The 21,248-nt window shown below is 39.6% G+C and overlaps 1 pseudogene; it reads right to left on the reverse strand.

Annotated features, from left to right (window-relative positions):
- The window catches only part of LOC137298712 (uncharacterized), a 33,951-nt pseudogene extending 13,149 nt beyond the window's left edge, over positions 1-20,802 (reverse strand).
- Positions 20,803-21,248: the final 446 nt, after the last annotated feature.

The raw sequence follows: 21,248 nt of genomic DNA on the forward strand, positions 1-21,248 counted from the left end.
GAGACTTTACTTTGCAAAACAGCAATATGTCTGCTGTTTGTGTGTTGCAGAGGAATTCTGCTGCCACCATGTTGAGTCTCTAGAGGACAATACTCTTGCATCATTTGCATCAATGTGTTTTGTGGTCATTAAGCTATGCTGCTCAAAATACCTTTGTATCAGATTTTTAGTAGCAAATGTCCCATAAACGTCTGAAGAAAGATATGGCCTAGGTAAACAACGCTGCTTAAATAACGCTGTACGAACGCTGTTTATGATTATATTGTTTATAGTGAACTGTATATAACGCAACCTTCCCATATACCTGGCGGTGCATGACATGTGCCGAGGTATAGTTACTTTGATGATTCATTTGTCAATTTCTTGATAGTCTCCCGGCTGTCTGGATTCTAAGCAGCAATGCCCAATCTTAACAATATATGCAAGAATGGGTTAAGCCATACATTTCCACAACTTAGTGTGGCTGCCTTCCATGTGGAAGGATGTACCTGGACATTCAGAAACAAAATGTTTTTAAGTGTTTCTTTCGTCAGTTTCCACACACTGAGGGATATATAATTCTATACCTTCGTTTCACAAGGGAACACATGACAGCAGCCAGTTGGATGCCTTTATTGTGAATATAAAGGTAGCTGTTTACACATTCACTTGACAATAGCTAATTCGAAGTTTATTTATACACCCAATATATTATGTATGAGTAGACACGTTTATGCGTAACGTCACCTATAAATAAGCAACACGTTGAATAACAAACCCTTTATTTCATATTCCCGGATCATCCTACTGCACCTTTTCTCCTTTCAAATTGCTCTTTCGACTGTGTTATTCTTCGCTGTCCTCTTGGCAATCAACAGGCTTTTGGTTCATAAATATCTCAGGCGTGTATGCAGGAGAGTTCGAAGATGTAATGCTATACTGGTACACGTTTTTAACCGACGTGAGATTTCTTTACCAATTGTTATTTAGGCTACCGTCGAAAATATAGTTATCACTTTTAAAGTAATTATACATATAATAAAACCAAACAACAAAACAAAATTGTTGGTACAGGTTTGAACCCCAAAAGATGACATTCGCCCCAACTTAACATTGTTCCGATAACAACGCTGCTGTTTGAAAACCTCGTACAAAATGTGCATTTTACAAAACGTGAAAAACTTAATTGTGGGGCATTGGTCCAAAAGCATGTGCATGGTTGTGGCAAGATACTAAATTTATCCAACGGGATACTCATTGTCTAATATTATTGAAGAATGTAATATATACCCATTATAATTGAATAATGGGCATCACAAAGTTCAGTAATGAGTTGTCCACACACACCACACAGAAGACACTAGGGTAAATAAACATCTGGCAATTGATTTCAGAGTCTCAAAATATTTACATTGTTCTAGTGGGATGCTCCAAAACCTTTTGACACCATTCCTGTGGTTTAACACGTAAGATAGTATTGTTTTCATTAAGATGGTATGACTCTGGACCGTGTCTGTCAAAAAAAACAACTCCATTGAATGAAGACACATATACTTCAAGGACATAGGTGTCGCCATGACCTGCCACTTTGTGGAACGTTAACTTCAAAGATTTTGTGATCAGATCTCGGTCAGCAATGGTCCTCTTCGGGGTCAGAAACAAAACCTTCGAAGCTACTTCGTCAAGTATTTCTGACTTGAGAGTCTCATGAAGTTCCTTCTTCAATTCAAATCCGTCAATGGATACTTTTCTTGAGTTGTAGGTGGCTGTTGTTCGATCTTGTTCAGCAACACCGAGGAAATAATACCCGCCTCCTTTCTGGTTTGCAAAGGATGAAATATATTCCCTCAGACGAAGTTCGTTCATGATGTGGCATGCCAAGTCAGTCCTGGCCACCTTGCGGACACCTTTGAAGGATTTTAGTTGCACGTTGCTGGCCTCTTGTAGTCCGTGAAGTGACTTCTCATACTTTCCTCCAGATCTGTCTTTACTCAAGATGTAACGCATGTTCAACACTGTGGGTCTAGCAAAGCCTTTATTAAGGTTGATGTGGGTGTTGTAGTTTATTGTAGATATTGTGGATGAAGAATTGCATGTGATCGAGAGGCAGTTGGGTTCTCCTTTCATCCAATCTCTGGAGTAACTGTCATGGAATAAGGCTCCGTCCTCAATTAGTTCATTGAGCCTATCATCAACCAGTTCATCAATGAGTCCAAGAGACTCGTCACTGTCATCCATGTGTGTAAAATATATGATCAAGATGCCGCCAATTGTGTTTCTCAGTGCACAAATACGTTCAAAAATACGCTCTTTTTCCTTGTTTTTTCTGTCAGCCTTTTCCTGTTTTTCTTTCTTTTGGAGTTCGCTCTGTTCATGTTCCTGCCCTTTGTCCATTTTCTTCTTCTTGGACGAGCTTGCCTTTATTCCCTCGGAATCTTTTTCCTTTGGTGGACAGATGTTTCTGATGTCAACATGCATCGTCAGGACACGCTGTGAGGTATCCATACCACTTACAATGCTCTTGCATTTTGAACAGTCTGAAAAATCCACATCCAAGGTTTAGCTGGACTCGGTCATTTGAACTTTTCTCAAATGGTCATCTTAAATATCACCTTATCCTTCATACATGTGCTTCTCGATGAACAGATAGTATGTTTTCAATAGTAGTCAGCAAAAATAATACGCATATGTGTACAATTCACAAACTATCCACTCTTACTGGAAGGTTAACTTTTTGGAACTAAGACTTGTGTCCGTATCATCCCCCTCCACTCCCTTAGAAATGTGCAATATTAAACTTAAGGGGCTGTGGGCGCAGTGGGCGAGCTGGCTAAAGCGCCAGGCCAGTGATCCAGCGAGGTTGAGATGTCGGGATCTGTGACCGGCTGTAAAAACCTTGGAGTCAACATTGACTCAGTGTTGTCACAGCCCCTAGTGTACAGTATACAAACCTGTGCACTTAAAAGAACCCACGAATCCGCTGGTAGATGACCAGATGGTGGCCACATGAATACGTGCAAACACCTAGTTGCGGGTACAGCAAGGTGCAGTAAACTTGGACAATGTACGGTAACTATATGTCCCAGTCCACCCTGTTGCGAATGGGTACCTCGTTAGGATGAGAGAGCCTCAATAAACTCGGTGTGGCAAGTGGCAGCAAGAGTTGAATACTCCCCAGGGAGTTGAGATTGAAATACGATGTGCTGTTGAGATTGAGATCCAGTGATCAAGGAGAAAATACCAGCGTCTTGTGCGTGGATATGTGCGCTATATAAATATCCTATATCATTATCATATCAATTGAGTGAAACTTGTAAATGGATATAATCGATGAGATAAGGAAAGGTAATATTTCAGCTCCTTTCAGCTCAGCGACTATTCATTGTAGAACATTTGGAGGGGTGATGTGGAAGGAAGTCTTTAACTTTTAGAGATTCCATTCTTATATTTACCTTTATCATTTGCGCCGTGAACACTGTCCTTGGAGGTAAGAGACACTTGACTTTCATCACGATGTTTCTCACCACCACCCTCACGTTTCCTCTTCGTACCACGTTCAGAGGAACGGCTCATAGTATGACGGGATGCACTTAAGCTCTGACGGGGCACGTCCACAACGCAGCCTAGTCCTGGTTTCTCATACGCGGGAGGTGTTGTTATATGGTGGATTTGATCAGTGTGTATTAGGATTGGTTCCTGGCTGTGTGTTCAGTGATAGGCTGTTGCGCAGTTCTAGCGATAGGGTATGTTACCTTGGTGGGCTGTTCACAAGCAACAGTGTTTAGTTGCATAACGTGGGTCCCAATTCATGTATCTATTTAACTTGGAGTAAATTTAGTAGCCGAACGCTTTAAGCTCCAACGAAATATTCATGACGTTTCCCATTACCTCTTCTGAAATAGATCTACACTGTTAAACCATTTGCAGAATGACAAGAGCAGTGTATCACATGTCTGTATTTACGCATTTCGTTCCACACTGTAAGTCAAGTGATTATGTCATTAACTATGTCACCAGGGTTATATTCAACTACACACCAGTTTACTGGATCCCATACAGGTATACATAGGTTGGAGTGGCCTAGTTTCCTGAGGTGTCGCAGTTCACTATATACATTTGTGGCGTTAGACGTGGAAGAAAGTAATGGGGTCGAATCCCACTTTCCACCAGATTGATTGTGTTGTTGCGAAGGCACCACGTATGTGGTGGGGCTTACCAATGAAGCTACGAATCACAATGGATTTCCTACCAAGCTTATACACTGCGATGTAGTCTTTGTCGGTGCTGAGTGTTGAGTTAAAACCAACTCTCACTCATTCGGGTTCAGATTTTAACATGTTAGGGAAAGAGTGTGTGTTTGGCTGCACATCTGGGCATAACAACGCTTGAGGCTACTGTACAGGGAATGAACACTCAACCTGATCCGGGTTCAGTTTCCCATTTGGATACAATGAAGCCCATTTCTTGCGTCCCCTGCCTATATGTTCTTAGAATATGACTAAACGCACTCACTCACTCACTCATTACACTGGAATACATTGCCCGATTTAGTTCCATCGTAAGTTGGTTTTTGTGGAAAGTGGATAAATGCTCAGATATTGGAATGTTATCCAAACCACTGACCCAAGGAGCTGCTTGGATTCGACATACAATTTACACCTTTACAATTTTCATAGATCACACCGCGTTTAGCAATATTCCAGCAATAACACGACGGGGGACATGAGAAATGGGTTTCACAAATTATGAATGTAGACTTGATCACGCTACTATACGGCTGAAACAATGCTGTACATTGTAAATATCTACTGAACTCAGCTACATGAGGAATCGAACCCTGATTGTCGGCTTGACGAACAAACGCTGTACGACTAGGTTACCCTACTGTTCCTCCAGTTTTAACATAATTACTTTAATGGTACACGTGTTGTAGTAACTTGAGTACAAACGTACCAGAAGGTGAAACATGATCTCGGGAGTACACAATGGAGAGATGGGATTGTTCCTAGTACCCAATTGAATTCATCCAGTAATTTATTACTCATGTCGTTCCGCTGTGTAGTCAGATGATATTGTAGCCTGATGTAAATGTTCCAAAAATACACAACGTATTGCCTGAACACATTATTAACGTACCTTAGCCAGATCGTGTCTTGACGGGAGGGTGGGGTAGTCTAGCGCTCTAAGGAGCGTTTGCATGTCACGCGGAAAACCCGTGTTTGATAAAATGGGTAAAATGTGTGGAGCCCATTTCTGGTGTCCCCCGCCAGGACATTGCTAGAATACTTTTAAACGCGACGTAAAATCCAACTCACTCGCTCATGTCTTGACAGTAATACATTGCATTTTCATGTTGTACTTGTATGTACTTTATGAAAAAGGCTTATGGCGGCGAATTACAGGCGTGATTACTGAAGAAAGCCCACAAAGCTGCCTGGCGTCTGATCGCTGGCCAACGTTCGGACTGTCACATCTTTCCGTTTGAATCGGTGCTTACTGAGACGTGTCTGGGACATAGTGGAACATCAACTTTTAAGATGGCCGCAGATTCTTGCTGCGCTTCACCGACGTTCATATCTCGGTCTGACGGAAAACATACACGGCGTCGAACAGGTACAGTCAACCCATCCACCTCAGGATCTCATCACTCTTCAAATATACGCAAAAGTATTTTTGGGACAAAATGGTGCAAAGAAATCAAAAGGAGTATTAAAGGTCACAATGATTATCAACAGTGCGTTCCATTGTATTGTGTGTGTTGACGCATCATATTATTCTCATATGACATCAGCTTATCTTTCAGTTCCCGGTACAATGCATGTGGGTGCATATATCGTGGTTTTTGTGTCATACTGTGCACGATCGTTGGTACTGGTGTGCTCAAGGCTAGTAGTTCAGGATGGCTGACGGGCGGAAGACGACGACGCCAATTTTCACTGATGTTTATCATTTATTGAACTCATGACATTATTCATTTGAACGTTAAGACTGTTTTTTACAACACACAAATTCGTGTGTAAACAGCACCACAGCACAAAATTTACAAGTAAGTGGCTTCATTTATACTAGTAACTAGTAAAGTTTTGATGGGGGTCATATGAAACGTTGTTTGTTCAAAGACAATATGATCGATACAAAAAATACCAAACTTTGAGGAGTGAATGACTAGAATCATGTTACGCAATATCTAAAAGCATGTTATGAATATTAATCCATGTCACAGGAAGTGGGCGGGGTCTCTGAGAGTCGCGGCAGCTGATTGGATTGTGAACAATATGACCGAGAACTGCTGTTTGACTCTCTCCCATTGTTCCGCAGGATCCGCTGATTTGTCAACCTCAAAGAGCAAATCGGTGAGACCAGGGAATGACGATCCTGCATAGCTGTTGATACTGCTGGGGGCGAACAGGACGTGTCTGAGAAAGAACAGCTTGATTATACCAGGGATACTCTACAACAGGGATAGGTCGCTCGCTTGATTTCTTTACCATTTGTACTAATTAACGTGCTCCAAAGCACACGGTGACTTGGCTCGTTCCCAGCGCAACTTATGAATGAATGAATTATAGTAAGAATTAAGAGCAAGAATTATGTGAATGAATGACAGAAATAAATAAAAAGAATAGAAGAAAGAAGTACATATGTGAATGAATGAAAGAACAAATACACCGCGGCCTTCCCTGCCAAAAAATGTTAAAGAACGCAAAAGTATCGCGAGAACACGTGTTAACGTCAGCTGTCCTTTTAAAAAATCTACTTTGAGACATTTTTGTTGGCATTAATAATTAATTCAGATATCTTATTGCATGTGGGGAATGGAATGAACGTTAACAAAATGTTAACTGACACTGTCACACTGCCCTAAAAATGTATGTGTAAAACTGTCACAAAGCGTTCTCAAACACCTTTCCAGTTTTGTCAAATAATAAGATCAACAAGAAAGTAGTTATGGAACTATAACCCTCAAGCATCAATGGCCAATCAGATCAGATCGGCAATATGTCATATTTTTCACACACCTCAAATACACCCTAACATTTTGTTTTAGATTATGAAACTATCACTATTACTTGCAAACACATTTCACCCGATAGTATATCCCCCTCATAAGAATTAAAGGTGTATGTGACAGATCTTTTTGAAGAAATAACTAGAAACACTCAAACAATGGCGAGTAGCATTTCAATGGCAGATCGGCGAAATGTCATATTTTTCACACACCCCAATTACACCCTAACAATTTTTTAAGTCATAAAACTGTCACTATTACTTGCAAATACCTTTCAACTAAAGGTATGTTTTCCTTCTAAAAATTAAACGAATGTGTAGAAGAGGATTTTATGGGCACAATTCGTGGTGAATCGAGAATAGAAGCCTGTGAGCTATGATATACTGACGTGAAACTTTACTACAAATCTACTGTGCTAATACGAACACTAATACCAATTATTTGTTTGAAACTGAAGTGACAAAATAGTTAACCTATCTTCTACATTTTGGATTTCGGTTGTTACAACACTCAGCGAACGTTATCAGCTGTTGAAAATAAACCGGGCTCAATCATAAATACCACGCTGCGACCGTATTGGCTACACTGGTTACGTATTGACATGTGACATACGTTTAGCGGCTGTTCGAGGAGTTTCTTCTCCCCTCTATATAGGCTCCGTGATTATACAACATGTCATCTCTTATCTTATTTCTTTTCATTGGGGACAACCCAGCCATTCTATGTAAAGACAACCACTATAATGTATATAAATATGTTAAATAGAATAATACTTTGATATAATAATATATAAATATTTTCATTTGTATTTAGACTTTCCGATATTTATCTAAATGTGAACGTCGAAAACAACACGCCCACTAAGGTCTTTTGAAAATGAAAGCGTTTAAAACAGAACGGGGTGTTATCCTTTCAGAACATTGTTACGAGTGTGTATTTTCTGTATATTTTTGTTATTAATTAAGTAATAATTATTATTGGGTCCCAACATTTAGTGTTTTGAATATTAAATATGATGGGTCACATTTCGTTTTAATAGCTGGTCAACACTTTTAGCATTCTGGTTTTCCGGAATTTATCTGCTCCTAGTTTTCTTTGTATCTACTTCCGGGAGACTTATTCGAGGGCATTATACGGTGTTGACGATGTTCGTTTGTGCCCGAACTTTCGGGAAATGGCTAAATATATATAAAAAGGCTGGTTGCCGTGTTGAGGTTGACACTCATTCATATTTGCTGGGTTACATCACCGCCAACGCTTGAAAACCCGTCAATGCCTGACCTACATTATCCACTGTCACACGGATCGCTGTGTTTACATTCTGCCATAGTTGATTCTCTCACGCACTAAGACTTTGGTGAGTTTGCTATAATATGTTTTGTGTCCCATTGACTTAGATTTTGTCTCTCTTGAATTGTATTTGTAATCCGCTTTGTGGCTATTGACTTGTGACTTTGTATACCTTGCTGTCGTTGCATTATAATATATTATTTGAACGTTTATGACTTGTCTTTGTTCTGTTTTGCTGGTTTACAAGGGGATTTCTTACATCGTTTGTCACAGTAAATTCTTAACCGTAACAACATTTCGTGAAGTTATGGTTGAGGAAAACTCAGATTATAGTTTAAACGTTGAATCAGAATATGAATCTGATTCTACCTGAAGTAGGATATCCATGGGATTCCGTTAGGATCCAAGAATGCTCTCTCTATTTGCCGCAGCTGGTCATTGATGTGGCGGACGGACAGAGGACTGAATGAAGAGGCAGATGGCCATGATTATAACAATAGTGTGATCAACCCATCTGTCAGCTATGACAGTGGCATCATGGCAAATATCTGAACTCTGTCAATACAAACCAGTGACTGATAGTATGAGCGACCATTCAACCTCAGGGACACCACGATGGATGAGGACATACACTAAATGTTCGATGATCCCTCCCTTGCAGACTCCCCATTAGTTGTTAACCAACGAGCAGGGTATATTAGAACATCTCCATATCCATATTACAGCGATTCAAACCTTTATGTATCGTGTGCATGTGGTCCTGTACATACAGCTCAGGTCACAACTCAGCTGATGTTAAGCAGCGTTGGGCGCACGGACAGTCCGTGGATGGATGACCTTGTTTTGCAGCTTCACTCCTGAGAGTTCCTAGGACTCCTGCACCACAACGAATCACATGTAGGCAAGTGACTATGTTCAGCCTTGCCTCTGTTCACTTAGCACAAAGTGGGTACCCAGTGGGACAAGTGACTAAAACGCCCAAAGAAATAAAGACAAAATGGAACAATATGTTTCAAAATGCCAAAAAAGTGTTTTCACATAGAAAATTTCAAACGAAGAAAACAGGTGGCGGTCCAGGCCTTTTCCCTCTTGTATTGAGGGAGTATATTTCAACGAATATACAAACCAATGTGGAGGCCGTTCACTCTTTTCTCACTAGAGTGAAGTCCCCTGTTACTAATTTTACATGGAACCCCCCACCCCCACCCACCTCCCAGTTACATTTTACAGACGCTTGCTATTATTTCTCTCATAATGTAACTACAGATCTATATAATAAGAAAAGACAATGTGTTAAAGGTTGTTTCAAATATATAACACGCGCAGTAATGGACAAACCATTCACACTGTCATTATTATTAGTTATGCTTTAACAGAAAGAATATTTTAGAATTTTATTTTTCATTGTAATTATGAAGTCAAAATTGCTTGAACAAGTACAGACTCAAAGTACTCGTACTATGATGTAATTTCCAAGAATTTAGTTGTCAATTTCGTGTACATCAATCACAAATAAGTTTCGTGAATATAATATTCGTTGTACATAGGACTGTTCATAATTCATGGCTAGGTGGGCTGGTGATGAATTTCACGGGGGATCACCCATTTGGCATTTTATGAATAATTCACAAGAAATAATAATAAACCCCCCATCTGTTTTCAGGAGCTCAAACCGTCGAGATCCAAGGCTCTCCAAAAACATTGGACTTGTTGAGTCGTGTGTTGCAGGAGCAACAGGATAGAGGTGTCGTCCCCTCCCTTGATGCAGAGTTACCAAGCTGTAGCTACACGGCTGATATTGCAGCTGTAGGCAGTATGTAGATAATTATATATGTTTAATAGTACCGATATTCAAGCTGTGAAATAATGCCAGTTTTACCATGTATAGCATATTTTAACAGCTACTGTGAGCAACAGCAGATGAACCTTTATTCAAGAACACAAAAGAAAAACTTACTCTATGTTTTATTGTTTAGTATGACACATATGTTTATAAGCAGGTTAAATGATACGGTGCACATGTCGTCAGTTGGTGTAAATCAGTAAATAAAAAGGACCTACTGACAACGTGTTTCAGAGACACGGCGTCCACAAAGGGAAAGGGGCCGAGGATTTCCAAGCGGAACGTGAAGCCTGATGACGTCACACAGCTCCAGTATTAGGTCCTCCCGGAGCAGAAGAAGAAACTCATCACTGAAACCACCTATTACGAGCTGATGAACAAGAAGTTGCGGATGGAGTTAGGCGAATGTTAAGATCACAATGTGACTGCACTATTTCAATCATTATTACAAGTGCGAGCCACCATACATGCTAGGAATTGTGGAAAACTGAACACTTAAGAAATAGTCAGTCATTAACGTTTCACCGCACTGAAGAAGTTTCTTCTTATATATTCCCTTATGTTCCTTCCCTCCGCTCGGCCAGCATAGTCACCGCCGAGGTCGCCTTCTTCTTCCTCCCCATCTTCCCTTTCGCTCATGGGTTCCCGGAAATCGATTGCGATGTTGTGCAAAACAGCACAAGCACCTGGACATATGAAATTAGGAAAATGGGATTTAGTTTTGATGTTCTTTTACCACAATTTTGTACACATATTTATTCTTTACAAAGAATGACATATATAAATCTCGAACACATACTAAGTTAGAATCCAGACAACTTAAGGAAAATTGTTCTACATCCTTTGTTAATAGCATTAGCCATCGATTTGGGACATGAATATACGAGTAAGTACTCGAATCTTACTGCTGACTTAGGTTTCTAAAATATAATCACCTATGATTATGCATGCTCTCTCTGGACTCACTGGATCTCACCCTGTAGAACGTGGAACCTGCGTTTCCACCCTTCCTCCCTCCATCCCCCCCCCCCCCCCCCCCCCCCAATGCGCGCTCTATAGTGACCCTAGTCCTCTTGTGCGCACAGTTGAAGTTCTCTTGGTCATCGGAAGTAGTTCGCATGTATGGGTATCAGTAGAAATGGACGACAAGCGTATATATCCACTGTCACCGAGAGAATGATTCCTGTTTGCAGAGTAGCTTTCTGATTTTGAACGTTTATAGAATGAAATCCTTTTCTGTTTACGTAAGCTGGTTCGTCTGTTGAGGGGCCCTGTATTCTTACGTGGGTTCCATCGATGCAACCAATGACATCAGGGAATTTTGCAAGACGATAGAACTCCTTTCTTATGATACTCTTTTCTTCCATGTTTGGCCATTTAACGAATTGTGGTAGGAGTCGTGCTAACGCTACACTAACTTTTCGAACAACCCTTGACACAGTGGATACGTTCACTCCAAACGTATCGCCAATCACTTGCAAGAAGCTGCCAGTCGCACAGAAGCCTAGTGCTATTAGCACCTGTAATAAATTGAAACGTAGTGTCCAAATGCGTGTAATATCTGAATGTAGATTGAAATTTTGAAAATATTATTTTCAAGTCTTCAGTATACTGAAACAGAATCCGCAGAGTAGGTATTACTTATGTTACAGTCCTTACTATAGCTATTGATTTATTTCATTACTGCAAATCACATTTCAGGTGAAGGTTTTGACTGTAAAATATATCTTTTCCCTTTTAGCCATTTCGTATTTTTTATGAAGATCAATCATTTCTGGATATATTACGAATATTACAATCCAAACCTTCATTAGCTTAATGATAGATTAATGGAAGGATGGATTGATGGAAGGATTCTTTTATTTAGGGCTTCATGCAACTGGAGATAAGCAATGATTAACTAATCATAGTTTAATTAACCATTAAAGCTTTATTAAAGTTTGATACAACCGGGTCCTGGTCCTTGCGTTGAGTTAATCTGCTTAGTTTAATTAATATAATTTATATAATGGCAGTTTTGTGCATTCAAAATATCAAAGATTATTTCCATGTTATTGAACAAGGTTTAGTTTGGCTCTTGTCAATTTTCTGCATTATGATCATCTCTCATAAACCGAACTAAAACGGACCGAACCGAAGGCCTTATTTTGCAAACGTACCGTTCCGTGCTGGGAGCATCATGCGGTGTATGTTGACTATACAGAGGTCTCTGTTAGGGTTGAGTATTGGCAAATACTTTGATTGCAGTATACTGCGATTCACGTACCCGTATTACGATAAGTATTGTGCTATATTGGTAACTTAGACGCTTGACAAGAGACAGTGATTTGGTATTTACGATGTACATTTGAAGTCCCTAAACATACATGTTATGGCTCTGGTAACATCAAGCTCAAAATTAGGTTTCATAGCCATAGATTCTATTTTATGTTTGTGCACTTCATTGCATTACAATATGCAGTTTCGTAGCTGAATAACGAAGGAAATCAATTGTAGTGAACGAAGTGGGTAGATTTTTATTTAAACCATAAAGATAATCACAAAAGGTCCATATAATAAAATTATGTTTTTCACCCACTACATCGGTTCTTGGAAAAAAATATCACAATGCGTATCGTTTGAAGAGCACATTGCGATATACCGGTATAGCGGTAATAAGATGCAGTCCTAACTCTGATTATGCCCCTTAGGACGGAATGGATGCAGTGTTCACAGGTAACGTATTTGCCCTCGTGTCATTACGAGGATTAAAGATTATCTTACAATATAAAAATGTTGAGATGACCCCCGTCTTGAAACGATTCAAGTACAATATATCTAGTTGGGCGTCATCTCAAAATTGTTAGATTTTTTTTAAAAATCTTTAATCCTCGTAATGAAACGAGGGCCTGTAAGTCTATGGGCCGACCCCTCCACCCTAATAGGCTCGAGCGCAACGAGCAAACGAAAGCAACAACATGAGACGAGAAACCCCTAATCAGACACCATAGAATGAGGGTTAGTCAAGAATGCATGCCTTTGGGAAACAAAGCTGATACTCTGTGATAAATACCGAAGACTATTTATTGTTAACATAGAATAAATACGTTAGAATACGTATAAAATAGGTAAATTTGTTAACATATTAAGTAAAATAAATTCACGATACAGATGTATAGCAAGTAAGTGGACAAAGTACAATATACAAAAATAATGTGCACTTTTTGGTATCTGATACAGGAGGCAGCGTCATGTTGATGGCTTGGATCATAACTAATCACGATAACCAAGCATAGTTCCAATCAAACTTGCCGTGATAAGAATTAATCGCATGTCATGTATAACAGACATACACTACAAAAATTAGGGGGGAACTGAATTTGTAATTCACGACAGAAAAAAACTGGAAGATATACAGGAATCGGGGAATGCAGATAGTGCACGTGAGTACAACACCACTCGCACTTCCCTGGGACTATGGTTGTTTGTACCGTAAACGAAAGATGACCTGTATATGATGTAAAAAATATGCATGTTTTAGTTTTTCATTGCAAAACAACAGCAAAGAAACAAAAGGAAAAGGGGAAGAAAAATATACTAACAACTGTGTGATGCAAGGTGATAGTCTACAGTGACCTTGAAAACAGTCAAAATCAAGAATGACACCCCATGCACGTGTATGGAGCTATTGCGTTGTTGTGCACGTGCACTATATGTTTTAGGGATGATCGTAAAGAGAAGTGGTGGCGTGTTCGTAAGATTTCTGCCTTTGAACAGTTTGTGAACACTTATACTTCCTACCCAACTTGACAGTTCGGGTTCCCTTACCTTTTTGAAGTGTATGTTATCTCTAAAGTGATATTGTCGTTGAGCAATCCTGCAAAATGTATTTCTATAGGGCCGCCCTAATGAATGAAATGTCATGTGTAATTTAGTAAGCAATGGCCGCACCTCTCAGAATTGTCTCACCTGTCACACTGCTGACAGAACTTGTGAACAACAAACAGTTCATAACCGAACTCAGTCGAGTGATCAAAACAATGACCGCTAGTTTATATATTGTTAACGATTCCTACACACAGATAGTTCAAACGTTTACGAACAAGAAACAATAACAAAGCACATTGGTTTACTGGGTTGAAGAACTTAAAGCACACACCAAAACCACATATATTTGCTCTAACCAAAGTTTTTGGTCACTTATTTCAGTCAGTGCAAAGACCGATCTCCCATGAAGTGAAGGTGATAAACGAGTCTACACGTTCTATACACGCAGAATATTGCAATTCATGTTGTCTGTGTAAGATAACGCTGTCTACGTGGAATTGTTGACAGAGATGCCCTGATTATACCGTGTAGCATGAATCGAATAACACAATGCACAGTTTCTCCAACATAAGTATGACGTGTATTTGATAGACCATGCATGATAGTACACAAAGTATTGTCCAATCAAGACTCCAAGTGTTGAATTGATAGTTCCAGTGCTCGACATGAAAGGATTCTTGGGGTTTGTGCACGATTACCCATTTAGCTGGTCCCTTTGTAGTATAGATCAAACGGGTAGAGGAGAGGAAAGGAATATTTTTTTCAGATACTTAGTGAACGAACTGACCAATGATAAACCTATTGCTTGTGTTAATCCTCTTGGCAGAATTCTGTTTGATTCATACGACACACGCGAAAGAACAAACGCTAAAAGGCTTCGACATATGATTTCTTTTTTGACTTCTTTATCGATCTGTAGTATATACTGCACTGTAGTGTCGGCTATCGATCTTTAGGAAAACTTATATTCTATTGAAAAAGTTAGTACACACCTCAAGGGTATGATAGATAATCAATGAAGTCAGTCAATCTGGAAACATGATTCTCCGCGGTAGGATCACACAACACGCATTGAGCACTGGAGGCTAGTTTATGCTTCCTTGTTAGAAATAGCTACAGGAATGTTTTCCATTAATTTCACCATCAACCACATTCAAACACGGCAATCTCGTTGTTCTTCGTGGCGACATATGAACAGTCAAACTGATCAAAGCAAACAGTAAATGGACTACGATAGCTATTCGCAGCGGACGATATATGATCTTCCTCAGCACCATCATTGCCAGTGTTTGTCACTTTGTTCAGCGAATAGTCCGCAAAGTAGTCCGTGTCTCCAGTTGAATTCACCGTCACAACTCTTTGACACTGAGCCTCTCTGCATTGAAATATAGACTCGCCAGTCATAGGGAACTTTCGGGTCACTGTTGTTACTGACATCACCGAGAGCGACGTCACCATCTTGCGAGAAGGAATATATTTTGGAAGTTTGAATAACGTGTCAACGCGGGGGCCTGTAGTCATCGGCCCGTGGTGAATTAGCTCATGATTAAGATGAAGACAAATGAACAGGTTGATGAAGACGAAGGCATAGTTTAGTTGTTCAAACGTCTTTAGTTGGTTTCACAAGACATGACAAACAAGTATACATGAATGAAGTGAGCGGACTTCCAGGTCAACCTGAGGGCATTTCCTGCATAATCCTGCTCGCGGTCGTCCCTACAAAGACAATCGGAATGCCGGTCTCCACACTCACATCTCACCTCCAGTATAGTTTTTAACAACAATAGACAGGCAAAGATTCAACAATGGACAGAAGAGAAACTAATAGTACTTCCTTCTGCAGTTGATGTGATGACACACACAGCCAAGGGGGGATGACCAATAAAGGCCATAAATGTCATTTACAGTAATTAATGGAAGTGACAAAGAGGAAGAAGGTAGCTGGCAAAACAATGTACTCTGCGGTAGTGATAAAGATCAAGATTGTACATTGAATAACAATAACTAAATATCATATAGCCTGGCTACATAGTTTTTGGTCTGTCGAAATATTTGGACAGGGCTGTCATGAAGTAGACACTATAACAAACGTTTTTGACGGATAAAACCGTTGTAACGCAACTCGAAATCTAGAATGTCAGTTGTGAATAGCGCACGTGCTATTCTATTTGATCCGACATTGGTTATTCCAAAATATTTCATTTCAGTGGAAAACTCTTCACATTTCTGAGGTTCTGGTTCTACCGTCAACACAGACACCAGGATCTTGTTGGGGAGAGTAATAATGACCTCATGACAAACTATTTCAGCCAGGGCGGTGAGGGTAGCCTAGTGGTTAAAGCGTTCGCTCGTCACGCCGAAGACCCAGGTTCGATTCTCCACATGGGTACAATGTGTGAAGCCCATTTTCTGGTGTCCCCGCCGTGATATTGCTGGAATATTGCTAAAAAGCGACGTAAAACTAAACTCACTCACTCTATTTTAGCCAGGCCCACTTGGTTTTCCAGGCAGAGTGATACTCTCTGTTATAGCTTCGCGTGATCCCAAGAAAACCTGATACCATTTTTGCCGCATCTGTTACACATTTCCTGTATTGCGTTTTGCATATTTACCTGCAAGTAAAATGAAAAGACGTGTTTCTGTTAAAATTCGTGAGTCGTAGAATTACGAACATTGCGTTTAATACCAAAAATGCAAAACTTTGTTTTACCTTTCCAACCTGTCTACCCCCAGTTTTCCTGTTTTGGAGATTCGTTCTTTCAACAGTGAATTCAACTTCTCATCACTGTGTGATTCATTTAATCATTCATTCATTTTAAAATGGAATCTATATGAAGCATTGGCTTACGGTACATGTCCAGGTGCACAACATAGTGGGTTGCCATGTCAGGATCCTCATCAAAAGCTTGCACTGACCGATGGTCAAACAGAGCAGACATTATGATGAAAGCTTTGTGGATCTTCAAACAGCTTCTGTCAGACATCAACAGATTACCATCAATACTACGATGTTGATGTCTCTTCTTTCAGTTTTGACAGTCTCCTGTAAAATGTGTCGGTTGTCTTAGTGTCTTTAGACCCGATAACTCCGTAGATCACATCAACTGTTTCATCCGTGAAGTAACTTGCATACGTCGTTGCCTTGGCTATGGATTTGTTATATTGTCTTTATTCCTTAAAGTTATCTATCCCCTTGACTTAAGAAGCTGAGATACTTCCACCACTACCTTCTTTGTTATCTATGAAAGTGAGCAGTGTTGGGGTAATGGATTTCGACGTCAACAAAGCGTCACAAATAAAAGTACGGGGTCGGGCGTAACAGTTCTTCAAGTTGCAGATTGCCGCCATAAATCTGGCCACAACTGCTGTGCCTGCCTTGTCGATGAAGTGTCTCAGACATGAGGTGAGGTCCCGATACTTGCCTTCGGTTTCAAATGTTTTGATCAACAATGATGGAAATATTCCTTAAAGTAGTAAACAGAATATTCAAACCAGTTATCATAAATCTTGCAGCATGACATAAATGTGTAAGAGTATATGCAAAAAATATAACACCTTTATATTAACTTCTGCCAGTCTCGAACTGGCGTAATCAAGTTATCGGTGATGCTTTTTGTTCAACGCCAAGAATGTAGAGACGATATGTGTGATATGTGCGTAAAATGAAAGATACGCTCCACAAAATGATGACCTGGACCTGCGCGTTCGAGTATTTTCTCTTTGAAATGGTGGATTGTCAATGCGAGGTAGGTTCATTGTTTCCAAACCTTTTCTGGAAACTGATTTGGTAATGTCCTCAAGTGAGTTTCCTCTTTCCGTCACAGTCGGTGGAAATGTTGATACGTGATATAGAGGGGGTATGTATGACGAAACGAATTTTTTTAGTTCTAGCAAGCTGGGACAGAAAAATAGCACACACACACAGACACAGACACAGACCCAAACTCACATACAGACACAAACACATACAAACACACACACACACACACACACACACACACACACACACACACACACACACACACACACACACACACACACACACACGCACACGCTCACACACACATATATTCGAAGTGCAAAAGGGTTGTCAGCCAGGATAAAGTGGGACGTGGGACGTCATCGTTAGGAAGTGGATTAGCAGTGGGGGAAACCTACTGCGATGTCCTCAAGGTGTTAAGAACTGTTGAAGTTCTGAAATCGTAGTAGATCGCGGGGTACTTAATCCCGACGCCAGGTGCCTGAAGGTTGTTCTGAAGTTCATGCCCGATTTCTCCAACATTGGACCAAGTCTGTTGAACAGTTGAACAAACATGAGAAGTGGCAACCTCAGGTAATTGAAAAATGAGGTATCTTCAAATCTCAGCTCACGCATCAGCCTATCAAAGTGTCCAAAAATTAATCATCGCTCTTGAGCCAATCACAGGCGCACCCAAAATGCTATTTTCACTTCTTCTCAAGTTCAACAGTCGCAGCAACTCTATCATGAATGTCTCTGACTGAAGGATGAGCAATAGTTGTAAAGCTTGGGGTCCTTGTTAACAAAATCGGGACTTGTATAGCCCATTTCAATAAGGGTTGTTATCTCCTTATCTCCCTTAAAAACTCCCCCCCCCCCAACACAGACACACACACACACCACCCACCTTTGTAGCTCGTTTGTTTGCTGAAATAAAAAAAAGGTAGGTCGCCCCTCTTCCGGAGAGGAAATATGGAGGACGGGATGGAGTGAAAGAATAAGCGTCAAAGTCTGCGTATCGACACCATTGTTGTGTTTGTAGTAAAATCTAATTATCAGGAATAGACAAAAGTGTCAGTTCAGCTAAAGAATGACAGATTGTGTTCATCGCATTTTAGTAATTGTAAATACATTGCTTCATTATTTATCCCGAAAGACGTATTTACTAAGCGATATAGTGAGAAAGAATGTTTTCTAATGCTATTTCCCGGTGCCCCAAACCTATATATTTGTATAGATTTATTCAGATTAAATGCAGTCAAAATATTTTATGAAATCTCTAAACATATTAAACAATGTAAAGAAGCCAAGGTACTTTCTACACTCTCCAAAAGCTAAAACAATATAGGCATATGCATTGGCTTGCTTGTGAATTTCTGATCCAAGATCTGTAATGACAAGCTTCTCTTTGTAAATCCGATTTCAATGTCAGCCTATGATCAAGTTCTATAATTACTGGTTTTATTCGGCATACATTACTTAATGTGTAATTTACAGATGTCAGTTTCATTTGCTTTTTGTCAGACTGACAAAATCAATGAAATATAGACATTTAGAAATGTGGGAATTCTAGTATGCAGACCTGGCATAGCACTGAGGACATATCACATTCTGATGATATGTGTATGTTCTACACGGGAATCTCTAACAGAAAAAACATTTGAGGCACTTTTTGATGAATTGAATGACGCAGAGGAACATACACACAGAGCTAGTAGTGGGGAGAGCAGTGGAAGACCTTAGATTTTGAGGACTAGTGTTGAATTGTTTTTATTAGTTTTCATGCGTCTGTAATTAGGTCTACTTCTTGAGAACTTTGGAGATATATTTAAAGTTTCTAAATCCACCTACAGTAACATTACTAATTATTAGATTTCATACCGATACGTTAAGCTGTCTTTCCTTATCGCATGGCCTTCAAATTATTTTGCTGAGCAGACTGTTCTAAACAAGTTCAAAATTAAATATTCTGATTGCAAAGTCATCATTGAAGATCTTTACAGAAACTCCAAACTCACAATTTAATAAAACCCTTCCGGTATTATCGCATTTGTATCTGATTTGTGGTCTGGGAGCCAAATTGATAAACACTTGACAGAATGATGTGGAATTATGTGGAATTTTGAATATATGTAAATGTGGAGATTCAGTCGTGGCAGACAAGGCCTTCTTAAGCTCAGATCTGAAAATATCAAGACTTCTCAAATTAATAATTTTACCATTGGAAAGATCCAGATTTATCAATAACCGCAGACCTAGTAGCTAGTCTTAGAACGGATGTAGAGAGGTCTGTGGAAAGGGTAAAAGCCTTCTGTATTCTACAGGGTGTACACTGTATTGGAAATGCCTATTACAACTGCAAAGCAGGTTTTGATTGGGAACATTTGTGCCGCATTATCTAATTTGCAACCACCACTTGTTAATGATGAAGATGAATGTGTTGTTTATCATGTTTGTTCGGTATCTATATAAGACGCCCCTGGAAAAGTATCAGTTATCTTATAGGACTTTGATACAATTACCTTTTGCACATCGATAATGCTTTGGACTAATGTTATTCATGGCTTATGTTGATCATAGTTGTTTACTTCTAGTCATGGTTCAACTTTAAGTCTCTTTCTCCTTGTTCCATTCTGCTGGTGTTTGTTTGTTTTCTATCGCGCGCGCGCGCGTGTGTGTGTGTAATGTAGATATGTTTATTCTCTGCAGCATGAAGACAAATACCTTTCGTAGGTCTGAGGATGTAGATGGCAAACACTTAAATTATTGTGCTAAAACATATAAGATAAGAAGATAATCGCTTGCTGCGTGATGCTAGCTAAACGTAGAGTATATACATCAAACCTATGAGTGTATTGCAATGTCACTTTGGATAGCAGCTGCCCATACTGAGATAAGTACAAACGTAACTCTATGTTGTCAATATGATCAAATAAATATGACAAGATGATAAAGTGAAGTTGGATATTTATTTATAAGTTTTCCTTTCTGTACTGTCAACAAAAATGCTGGAAGGGGTGCACATACCCTTAAACGTTCACAAAATCTGTGGACATTTACAGTCACTATACAGTTTTTCAAGTCTCCTGGACAGTTTTCTGGATGTACCTGGCCCCTGCTTTGTGCTTGAGACATCGAACATTGTCATGCTATTCAACAATATTCAACAAGCCTCAAATTTTAGCCCGAGTATATTTTTACAAAATTAAAACGGATCTATGTCTTACAATAATTTCGTACTTCAGCTAAAGAATTTACAGTCAATGTCTTAATTCAACACTACATGCAACAGCAAATTAGATTTCCACTGTTTATATTTAATAGTATACAGTCAAAAGTTTGACAAGGCAGTTACCAAAACACAATAATGTATTCATACGCCCTTGCAAGTCTACCTCGGTTGCACGTGTTTAGAATACTGACATGATCATCGTATTTGAATGATCACTTCAGTTTCAGCCCCACGTGAAGGTGATGATAATAAACCTAATAATTATTTTAGTTTTTAAATAGTTTTTGACTTATTAGCAACAACAATTGTAAGCTGTAACTCATATTCATACGTTACCCAGCACTACATG

This window comes from Haliotis asinina, chromosome 10 (genome assembly GCF_037392515.1).
Source record: "Haliotis asinina isolate JCU_RB_2024 chromosome 10, JCU_Hal_asi_v2, whole genome shotgun sequence".
Lineage (NCBI taxonomy): Eukaryota > Metazoa > Mollusca > Gastropoda > Lepetellida > Haliotidae > Haliotis > Haliotis asinina.